At 43.7% G+C, this 11,787-nt stretch overlaps 1 protein-coding gene across 2 annotated transcripts in view; it reads right to left on the bottom strand.

Annotated features, from left to right (window-relative positions):
* Positions 1–11,787, bottom strand: part of SLC45A2 (solute carrier family 45 member 2) — a 36,071-nt gene that overhangs the window by 20,926 nt on the left and 3,358 nt on the right. The gene's annotated exons all lie outside the window — the stretch shown is intronic.

Raw genomic sequence — 11,787 nt, 5'->3', positions numbered from 1 at the left:
TTTAGTTTTGCTTTTATTTCCAATATTCTGGGAGGTGGTCATAGAGGATCCTGCTGTGATTTATGTCAGAGAGTGTTTTGCCTATGTTCTCCTCTAGGAGTTTTATAGTTTCTGGTCTTACATTTAGATCTTTAATCCATTTTGAGTTTATTTTTGTGTATGGTGTTAGAAAGTGTTCTAGTTTCATTCTTTTACAAGTGGTTGACCAGTTTCCCAGCACCACTTGTTAAAGAGGTTGTCTTTTTTCCATTGTATATCCTTGCCTCCTTTGTCAAAGATAAGGTGTCCATAAGTTCGTGGATTTATCTCTGGGCTTTCTATTCTGTTCCACTGATCTATATTTCTGTCTTTGTGCCAGTACCATACTGTCTTGATGACTGTGGCTTTGTAGTAGAGTCTGAAGTCAGGCAGATTGATTCCTCCAGTTCCATTCTTCTTTCTCAAGATTATTTTGGCTATTCGAGGTTTTTTGTATTTCCATACAAATTGTGAAATTATTTGTTCTAGTTCTGTGAAAAATACCATTGGTAGCTTGATAGGGATTGCATTGAATCTATAGATTGCTTTGGGTAGCATAGCCATTTTGACAATATTGATTCTTCCAATCCATGAACACAGTATGTTTCTCCATCTGTTTGTGTCCTCTTTGATTACTTTCATCAGTGTTTTATAGTTTTCTATGTATAGGTCTTTTGTTGGATGTTGGCAATTTGATCTCTGGTTCTTCTGCCTGTTCTAAAACCAGCTTGAATATCTGGAAGTTCACAGTTCATGAATTGCTGAAGCCTGGCTTGGAGAATTTTGAGCATTACTTTCCTAGCATGTGAGATGAGTGCAATTGTGTGGTAGTTTGAGCATTGTTTGGGATTGCCTTTCTTTGACATTAGAATGAAAGCTGACCTTTTCCAGTCCTGTGGCCACTGCTGAGTTTTCCAAATTTGCTGCCCTATTGAGTGCAGCACTTTCACAGCATCATCTTTTAGGATTTGAAATAGCTCAACTGGAATTCCATCACTTCCACTAGCTTTGTTCATAGTGATGCTTCCTAAGGCCCACTTGACTTCACATTCCAGGATGTCTGGCTCTGGGTGAGTGATCAAACCATCGTGATTATCTGGGTCGTGAAGATCTTTTTTGTATAGCTCTTCTGTGTATTCTTGCCACCTCTTCTTGATATCTTCTGCTTCTGTTAGGTCCCTACCATTTCTGTCCTTTATTGAGCCCATCTTTGCATGAAATGTTCCCTTGGTATCTCTAATTTTCTAGAGAAGAGATCTTTAGTCTTTCCCATTCTATTGTTTTCCTCTATTTCTTTGCACTGATCACTGAGGAAGCCTTTCTTATCTTTCCTTGATATTCTTTGGAACTCTGCATTCAAATGGGTATATCTTTCCTTTTCTCCTTTGCTTTTCACTTCTCTTCTTCTCACAGCTATTTGTAAGGCCTCCTCAGGCAGCCATTTTGCTTTTTTGCGTTTCTTTTTCTTGGGGATGTTCTTGATTCCTGTCTCCTGTACAGTGTCACGAACCTCCATCCATAGTTCATCAGACACTCTGTGTTCAACAGCATCACATTAGGCATGAGGTTTTCAACATATGGATTCAGAGAGGGACACAAACATTCAATCTATAGCATGTGAAGTGAAGTGAAGTCGCTCAGTCGTGTCTGACTCTTTGCGACCCCATGGACTGTAGCCTAACCAGGCTCCTCCATCCATGGGATTTTCCAGGCAAGAATACTGGTGTGGGTTGCCATTTCCTTCTCCAGGAGATCCTCCAAACCAAGGGATTGAACCCAGGTCTCCTGCATTATAGGCAGATGCTTTACCGTCTGAGCCACCAGGGAAGTCTATAGCATAAGTTCTGATTTTAAAGATGGCAATAGAACCCAAGGCTCTGCATTCCTTTTGAGCTCCCCAGTGACAACCCACCCCTGTTAGTCCAAATATCACTTTTTGAGCACTCAGGAGATAGAGCAGCTTCTAAGCAACCTGCACCACCCTCATCTGATATTCTTGGGAACGAGACTTTGTTGTCATTGACCAACAAGCCACAACTGACAAAGTGCAATGATGTACAATCTTGTAAAACTAAGGACAATTTGCAGACATTAATAAGGTTTGTAACCATATTTTCATAGCCTGGTAGGACTATTACAGAGGAGCTACAGTTATATTACCTTGTAGTATGTTAATCAGATTTGTATCTAATCTAGCTTTTTTTTTTTCTTTTGCTAAACACACACACACACACACACACACACAATTTATCCTGAAAGAACTTGGGGAAACTGTTCTTTGTCTTCCCAATCAGTTCCTCCACTAATCAATTAAATAAATCATGCTACAAGTGATTAAAAAAATTTTTTTTAAATCTCCAATTCTCTCTTCTCTCAGGGAAGGGGAAAAAACAAAACAAGCAAAACTTTTTTGTCTTGGTGCTACTGTGGGACACAGCTAAAAGGTATAACAGTATGCCTTGCTGAATAGTGGGGCCATGCTGAATGCTGAATGCTAAGGTGCTTTAGTAGTATTCAACTCTTTGCAACACTATGGTCTATAGCCCACAAGCCTCCTCTATCCACAAGAATACTGAAGTGGGATGCCATTTCTGCTAGGCGGTATCTTAAAACTCTGGATGGAAACATTTATCTATTCACACCTTCAGATCTGATGAGGCCAGCAGAGGGCTGTAGGAATTTACTGAATGCTTTGCTTTTAACATCCTCCACTTAAACTAAGGATTTTATCTTCAAAATAGCCTCCTAAACAAAGCCTAGTCATCAAAGTGGCAACAAAGGCTAACATCAACTCCCACATTTACATCAAGATTGCATTTATTACTACTGCCAGTATCAGCCTTCCTGGGGCTCTTGGAGTCAGTCCCCAGGCTATTGGCCAGATAAGCTGGAGCATCTCAAGGGTATCTGCCACCACATTAGATAACCAGCCTCTGCAAAGAAGGCTCCAGCTGGCTCTTATCCTTATCCTGACAGAGCCAGGTTGTGATGTCAAAATCACACCAGAATGAATGGCTCAGCAGACAGATAGTATATTTCATAACTAATGATACGGTTTAAACAATGGTTCCTCCTGGAAGAAGTCCAAATATACAGAAATATGTATTATTTCTTTCTTTAGTCTACACCTATAATAAGTAAATGGGGAAGGCAATGGCAACCCACTCTAGTACTCTTGCCTGGAAAATCCCATGGATGGAGGAGCCTGGTGGGCTGCAGTCCATGGAGTTGTGAAGAGTCGGACACGACTGAGCGACTTCACTTTTACTTTTCACTTTCATGCATTAGAGAAGGAAATGGCAACCCACTCCTGTGTTCTTGTCTGGAGAATCCCAGGGACAGAGGAGCCTGGTAGGCTGCAGTCTATGGGGTCGCGCAGAGTCGGCCACGACTGAAGCGACTTAGCAGCAGCAGCAGCATAATAAGTAAAGGGCTTCCCTGGTGGCTCAGACGATAAAGAATCTGCCTGCAATGCGGGAAGCCCAGGTTCAATCCCTGGTCAGGAAGATCCATGGAGAAGGGAATGGCAACCCATTCCAGTATTCTTGCCTAGAGAATTCCACAGACAGAGAAGTCTGGCAGGTTACAATCCACAGTGTCACAGAGAGTCGGACATGACTGGGTGACTAATACAACATGTAATAGGTAAAATGGAAAACTGGGAGAGTTTCAGGACCAAGGAACCTAAAGAGAGTCTGTCTGAGTCAAACTCTGCATCTACCATGGGCCTGTAATTGATTCCCTGCTTCAGGCATGTGACTAAACAACCTCAACTGCAATGGAGAATGAGCTCAAGAGGAGAGAGTTATCGGTGTGCTGCCAGCTTCAGTACCTCAGCAAGGGGACAGATAAAAGATCCTGCATTCCTGGGAGGTTCATGAAAGAGTCCCTCTGCTTCTTTTCTATGTGTTGAGAAAATAGCAGTGAAAGTGTCAGATTAGTTCCTATCTACACCAAACACACACACACACACAATCCCAGAGAGTTAACATAAGTACCAACTACTAGGAGTGTGTATGTGTGTGCGTGTGCGAGAGAGAGATATTTTTTAATCAGTAGAAATGGATGGAACACCTACTCTCACCAAGAACTGTGCTGGGCCCTGCAGACATAGCAATGAACCAGGCAGACGTAACTTTCCTTCTAGAGACTGAGCATATAAGACCTGACATTTCTTGAGATTTGCAAGGCAACTCATCTCCCCAAGAGATGTGAGAAAATATACTTAAAGTGCTGACCACGGCTTCCGTCCACCCACAACTGCCCTGGTATTTCCCGGGGCCCTTCCTTCATGTTCAAACTGAGCCAGGCTCATTGCTTTTGGGGAAGGACATGAAAGTGGAAAGCAGAGAAATAAGAACATGCCTCCTTGCTTCTGAGTTTCAGAAGCCCTTAGGCTCCAAAGGCACTGATGGTAGATGTGTTGCTGGCCAAAATCTTGGCTCTCTCTGCCCACCAGAGCTGAATAAAAAATAGGGAGAATGAGTATGGAGGAAATAGGAAGGTGGCTTTAATTCTCAGCTGGCAGAGAGGGGAAGACAATAGGCTCATGACTCAAGAACAGTGCCCCCTCTCCATGGGAGTCTAGGGGCTTATATAAGACAACGGCTTGCATTCAGGAGTCAATGATGAGGAATAAAGGTGTTAGGATCTTGATTTCTTCCTCTTGCATTGTTTCAAAGATAGTCATAGGCTGGTGTCAGTAACCTAATAATTGAGTCTGGCAGTTTGGTGGCTCTGATATGTAACTACAAAGGGAAGGGTGTTGTAAGGGTAAAAACCAGATGCAGGATGTATTTAGCACAAAGTCAAAGGTAAAATTGGTGTGAAATGTAGCTCCTGCAGAGTTAGGGGGCAGAAAAGCAAACTTAAATTATAGACATGAAGAGTTAGGAACAGTTAGGAATGTTCAGGCCTGCTCACTGTTCTCTTTTCTCTTCTTCACTGGACTTCCCTGGTGGCTCAGATGGTAAAGCATCTGCCTACAATGTGAGAGACCCGGGTTCAATTCCTGGGTCGGGAAGAAACCCTGAAGAAGGAAATGGCAACCCACTCCAGTACTCTTGCCTGAAAAATCCCATGGATGGAGGAGCCTGGTAGGCTATAGTCCATGGGGTCACAAAGAGTCGGACATGACTGAGCAAGTTCACTTTCTCAGGAAAGGAAAAGAGAAAAACTCATTCCTCTATTCTCCTTTTTACTGCAACAGAATTAAAAAAAAAAAAATGTGATTTAAGAACAAGGCTTCCCAGGGTAGACAGAGCATTCATGAAGGGTGAACTGGTGTGTCCCTAAAGCTGTAGTGGTTCTGCTTCTTGATCCTCGGACCTAGCTGGGATGGGAGGATGGAGGGGGTGGTGGGGAGCAAAACCTCCCAGACCGCTTGGGGAACCCAAGAGCAGAACGGATCAACACTTTCTTTCCTAGGAAGACCCCAGGGGGATATTCAGACTTCAAGGGAGCAAGGGCTCTGCGGTGGGTGAGACAGATAAGACCATGTGTCAGGCTCTGTTCTACGTGCTTGACGTTTACGATTCACTCAATCCTCACAACAACCCTTTGAGGAAGTTACTACTGCTGCATCTTACTATTAGCAGTAGTTAACGTTCCAGAAAGTTTCCACAAGCCCTGAACTGGTAAGTTGGTGAATAGTAAACTCCTGCTCTGAGTGTTAAGTTCCTGTGAGCCTCAAGTCTTCGTTTTCTTCAGTGGAACAACACAGAACCTTGTTTTACATGTATTTCTGTTTAAAGATATCTCATGGAATAGCCCGTGGCCAACAGCACTGTAACTCACACCAGAATAACACTTAGGACACATATTTTCTTCAGAAGTCACATCACAACATTCTTGCACTTATGAACCCAAAGCAGTGCTTTCAGCACCACATTTGGAGCCACTTTAAATACTGAAATCACCAAGAAAAAAGAAATACAGAAAAGAAAAAAAATGGCACTAAACATATCACAAAAAGGACACCTGTTTACAGTGTAAGAATCAAAACAAGGCAGAGTGTCACCTTGCTCAACCACAGCTGGGAGAAAGCACACTGGATGACTCACATTGGTTTTTTTTTTTCTCCTCCACTCTGCAGATGCTTGCAAATGATGGAGAATGAGCTAGAAGTATTGATTTTGGTGGTACCAGTAAGTTTTAGTAAGCAGATGACTTCACAAATACGGAATCCCTGAATAACAAGGCTCAACTGAATTTCTACCTCTCTTTTAGAGACAAGAAAACCAGAGCATGGAGTGTCTGCAGCTCACAGAGCCCACCTCACATCCGCAGGCCTGGGAAGCACAGGATGCCATGTGGGCAGTGGGGAGCTGAGAATTCTGGGGGTTCTGAAGGGGCCCCATGGACAAGGATGAGCGAGAATGCGACTGTGACCAGTTCAGCCTCACAGCTGAGAAACCACGGGACCAAGGACAGCCCAGTAAATGCCAGTGAGAACACATGATGAGGAAACCCAGATGCTTGCTGCCTGAAACTTTTGCACTCTAAGCTCCCAGTTTTTAGATGCAAGACTCAGGGAAAGGTGTAGGAGAGTATTCCAAAGGGACTGACACTAAGTTTTCACCATCCTGGGCCAATGGGGCTCAACACACAAAAATTACATCTGGGTTGGGGTGGTGGTTTAGTCGCTAAGTTGTGTCCAACTCTTTGCAAGCCCATGAACTGATGCCTGCCAGGCTCCTCTGTCCATGGGATTCTCCAGGCAAGAATACTGGAGTGGGTTGCCATTTCCTTCTCCAGGGGATCTTCCCAACCCAGGGATCAAACCTGGGTCTCCTGCATTGCAGGCAGATTCTTTACCAACTGAGCTATGAGGGAAGCCCTTGGGTTGAGGATTCACATGCACTGCAGACATAAAGACTGATTCAATATCTTCCACTAGCTGTTTTCCCAGGTGGTGCTAGTGGTAAAGACCATGCCTGCCGAAGCTGGAGTTGAAAGAGACCCAGGTTCCATCCGTGGGTTGGGAAGATGCCTTGGAGAAGTACATGGCAACCCTCTCCAGTATTCTTGCCTGGAAAACCCTAGGGACAGAGGAGCCTGGTGGGCTACGGTCCATAGGGCCGAAAAGAGTTGGACATGACAGAAGTGACTTAGCACACAAATCCAGCTGTGTGACCTTGAGTTAGTCACTTACCTCTCAGCAACACAGCTTCCTCACAGGTAAAACGAGGATGTTAAAATAGAATATTTGTCTCATCAATATTTCTTCAGCATATTTCCAGAACTATTCTAAGCACTAGTGATTTTGGAACAAACAGGAAATACTCCTGTCTTCAGATAGCTTATATGTTGGCTCTAGAGGCAGACAATAAACAACAAACAAATGAATAAATAATATATTATCAAGTAATCATGAATTGCTGAGGAGGGGCTATGTGACTAGAGATTATAACAAAGAGAGGATGCAAGCCAAGCCAGCCAGTTGGTATCTGGGGAAAGAGATTTCTGGTAGACAATTCCCTCGTGGCTCAGATGGTAAAGAATTAACCTGCAATGCAGGAGACCCAGGTTCCATCCCTGGGTTATGAAGATCCCCTGGAGAAGGGAATGGCAACCCATTCCAGTATTCTTGCCTGGAGAATTCCATGGACAGAGGAGCCTGGCAGGCTACAGTCCATGAGGTTGCAAAGAGTCAGACACAGATGAGTGACTAAGCATGTACACAAGTATTGAGTAAGTGAAAAAATGTCCTCAGGGGCTCCCATCTCTAACCTGCCTTTGAGATTCTTTGAGAGGTAGGTGTTGAATGGGGATAAGAAATGGCAATTTGTAGACCTTATGTTTCACCCTAAGTTATTCATGTCACCCTCAAAGCTGAAATTCCTGTACCCTGGTTTCTGCTCTGGCCACATCCTTTCCTGCCTGCGTGAGGAGACATGAAAGTTCACTGGGGGCAGAAACTTCAAAGGAAACTCAGCTGATGAAAGAAATCCACTCATGCAGCAATGAGTCCTGAAGGAGAAGTTAAAATCGACTCTACTGTGAAACACAGCCTTTTCCCACTTGTATACATTTGGTCAAAGGGACCCATATCTAAACTTTATTTTTAGGACTCTTTTTTTAGCTCTTATTTATTTCTATTCTGAGTATTTGTTTCACTAGCATTTTTTATGCAAACTTTGAAGTATTAAAGAAACAGAAAAGTCAAAAGAAGCTAAGCCTAACACGTTACCCACTCTTCTTCCAAAGATGCACATGGGGCAAGTTCCTTATCAAGTCATTACACACAAACACAACTTTTGCAAGCCTGGTGGGAATGGAGAATATATAGTAAATCTATACATTTGGTGCTGAATCCTATTAAAGGGTTCCTTGCTCAGGAACCATTGCTTGGGACCATTTGCCAGAATGGTGGCGGTGGTTGGTGATCCAGTTTGCTAAGTTGCGTCCAATTCTTGCAACCCCATGGACTGTAGCCTGCCAGGCTCTTCTGTCCATGTGATTCTCCAGGCAAGAACACTGGAGTGGGTTGCCATTTCCCTCTCCAGGGGCTCTTCCCAACCCAGGGATCAAACCCAGGTCTCTGGCATTGCAGGTAGAGTCTTTACTGACTGAGCTATGAGCAAAATTCCAAAATATTGCCAGGATGTTAATAACTAACATGGTGGACAGATTCACAGCCCTGTGAAGAAAAAAAAGTTCAGAAATAGTAGGGACTGGGCGGGAGGAGGAGCCAGGATTTGAACTGGGACAACCTTTACTGACCATCAGCCCTCATCCAGTCTCCTTGGGTGGAACAGAGACCACTGTTCAGGAGAGCAAGGCCTCGGGTTAATTTATTAATAGCAACAGATGCTCACTTACAAGCATTCTGACTCAAGGGAGGAATCTCCTTTCTTTTGGTGAGTGACGGTTCCACAGCCCCAGGTGCACCCAGAGGTGAAGGCATGAGGTGAAGGGATGAGGCTGTGCTGTGCTTAGTCACTCAGTCGTGTCTGACTGTTTGCGACCCCATGGGCTGTAGCCAGCCAGGCTCCTCTGTCCATGGGGATTCTCTAGGCAAGAATACTGGAGTGGGTTGCCTTGCTCTCTGCCAGGGATCTTCCCAACACAGGGATCGAACCCAGGTGTTCCCCATTGCAGGCGGATTCTTTACTGTATAAGCTACCAGGGAAGCCCAAGAATACTGGAGTGGGCAGCCTCTGCCTTCTCCAGGGGATCTTCCTGATCCAGGAAGTGAACCAGTCTATTGTACTGCAGGCGAATTCTTTACCAACTGAGCTACCAGGGAATCCAGAAGGGATGAGATGGATCCACTAAACCCAGCATGGCTATCACATATGCCAGGGGTGGAGGGCAGGTAGAGTTACCTTTAAACATAGAGACAGAAGTTGGAGGTTTAAAATTCCCAGAAGCCAATAGGGACTTTTCTTAAAAAAAAAAAAAAAAAATTCAGAAACATGCTGGAGAACATTTTGGCAGTGAACCCTTTGACACTTATTTGAAAAACATTTGGAATTGTTGGGCCTAGATTTAAATATAACACTTTCTCCTTTGGGCCTCCTCCCTCCCCTGGAGTGTGCAACATGCATCTGCATTATATTAATATATTAATCAGACTGCTGCCATAGAAGTCACAGGAATACTTTCTTGACAGCAGCAACTTTCTCCTGGCACTAGCAAGGGAACTCCTTAACAGATAACAGTCCCTTCTCCATTCTGTAAGCTGTCATGATGACCCACTACTCGCCTTGTATGTACAGACCTGGACCATGTAAACTGTCAGTACGTCATTAGATGTATAACACTTTGTCTCATATATAACTGTGCTTTGACCTCTGATGGGAGGAATAGTTCTGAGAGCTCTCTGAGAGACTGTTTCCCAATTTATAATCTTTAGGTTGAACTGAATAAAATTCTCTATTTCTTTCTTAAATTGGCAATTGATTAATTAATCAATTTTTTGTCAGCAGGAGCCACTGCAGGTCATTGAACATGAAAGTGTCCTGATCAGAGGTATCTTTTAGGAATATGACCCTGGAAGCTGTGTGTTAGCACAATTGGAATAGGAAAAAATTAGAGACTGGAAAATCAGTTAAAGGGTAAGTACAAAAGCTCAGACAAGATACAGTGAAAGCCTGAAATGAGGTCACATGAAAATTATACATGAATTATATGCTGGCTGAAACCACAATACACTAGTATCAAAAGAAAACCTCAAGACATTTTATCAAACTCAACAGAAATACTACCATGTGTTAACCCTGGAAAAGTTCCCCAAATACAGAGCTCTTTTAATATTAGAGGCAGCAAAGCAAAGGTTGTTAGGCCAAGACTAACACTGATATAAACTGGGAAGGAGTGACCATGTTGCCCAAAGTACTTAGAGCAACAAAACTCTCTACGTGTCAGGTTCAAAAGCCAAAAAGCCTCCCACAATATCATAATTAATTTCAGCAGATTATGATATAGCAGTAGGAACTGTGGGATTTAAGTTAGGAGAATGCAGCTTGAATCTCTATTCTGGGGCCTTCCAGCCGGTAAACAAAGTGTTCCAGGGGTCCCAGACAGATGGGCTGGACTCCTGCTCCTCCAGACCCCTCTCTGCCGGGCAGCCCCATTCTTATCAGTGTCTACCATTCAAATATTTGCACAAACAGCAAATTGTTGACTGAATGGCTTCTGTGGCCAGGCCTGCTTTTGGCTGTGGGGATATAATCTGAACAAAATTCAAGATTCTGCTTCTCATGGGATATACCTGACCATGAGAGGAGACAGAGTACATCAAAACATAAAATAAAAATACCTTGGTTGGGCCTTGGAGAAAATCAAATAGAGTCCCCACATCTAGACCTAACAATGCTCCCAAGGACAGGATCATGCTGTTGTCTTATGGATGACACCCCAATCCTAGAACAATCCCAACTGGAAGGACAGCAAGGAGATCAAACTAGTCAGTCCTAAAGGAAATCAATCCTGAATATTCATTGGAAGGACTGATGCCAATACTTTGGCCATCTGATGTGAAGAGCAGTCTCACTGGAAAGGATCCAGATGCTGGGAAAGACTGAGGGCAGGGGGAGAAGGCGGTGACAGAGGATGAGACGGTTGGATGGCATCACTGACTCAGTGGACATAAGTTTCAACAAGCTCTAGAAAATAGTGAAAGACAGGGAAGCCTGTCATGCTCCAGTTCACGGGGTCGCAAAGGGTCGGACATGACTGAATGACTGAACAACAACAAACGGAGCTCTAGAAATGCATGTTGAACATTAGTGGCATTGCTCTACATGAAGGGCCTAACAGCTATCAAAGAAGGCCAGCAATGGCCCCAAGAAGTGTCCTCCTGGCATGGCATTTTCCAAAACAGGAGGTTGAGGATTTGCTAACTCTTTATATAACTAAGAAATCTCTGGGACTTTCCTGGTGGCCCAGTGGCTAAGACTTTGAGCTTCCAATCCTGGAGGCCTGGGGTTCAATCTGGTCAGGAAACTAGATCACACATGCTGCAACTAAAGGTCGTGCTTGTTGCAACTTAAGACCCAGTGCAGCCAAATAAATAAATAATTTTTTTTTTTTTTAAGAAATCTCTAAGACTTGGGGCTTTTTATTTGCTTGGTTTGTTCCTATTTCTGTTTTTAAATGTGGTTCATGTGATTCTTGGGACATTTGCCACAGAATCATCTGAGAAAGTCATTAAAAACACAAATTTCTGGGCCCCACCCCAAACCTGCTGAATTAAAATAACTGGAAGAGGGGCCCAAGAAGCTGCAAACTCCTAAGTAGTGTTGATGCTACACATTACTGACT

The sequence above is a fragment of the Cervus canadensis genome, chromosome 16 (assembly GCF_019320065.1).
Source record: "Cervus canadensis isolate Bull #8, Minnesota chromosome 16, ASM1932006v1, whole genome shotgun sequence".
NCBI lineage: Eukaryota > Metazoa > Chordata > Mammalia > Artiodactyla > Cervidae > Cervus > Cervus canadensis.
Note: the sequence above shows the minus strand (reverse complement) of the source record. Positions and strands in the feature narration are given on the sequence as shown.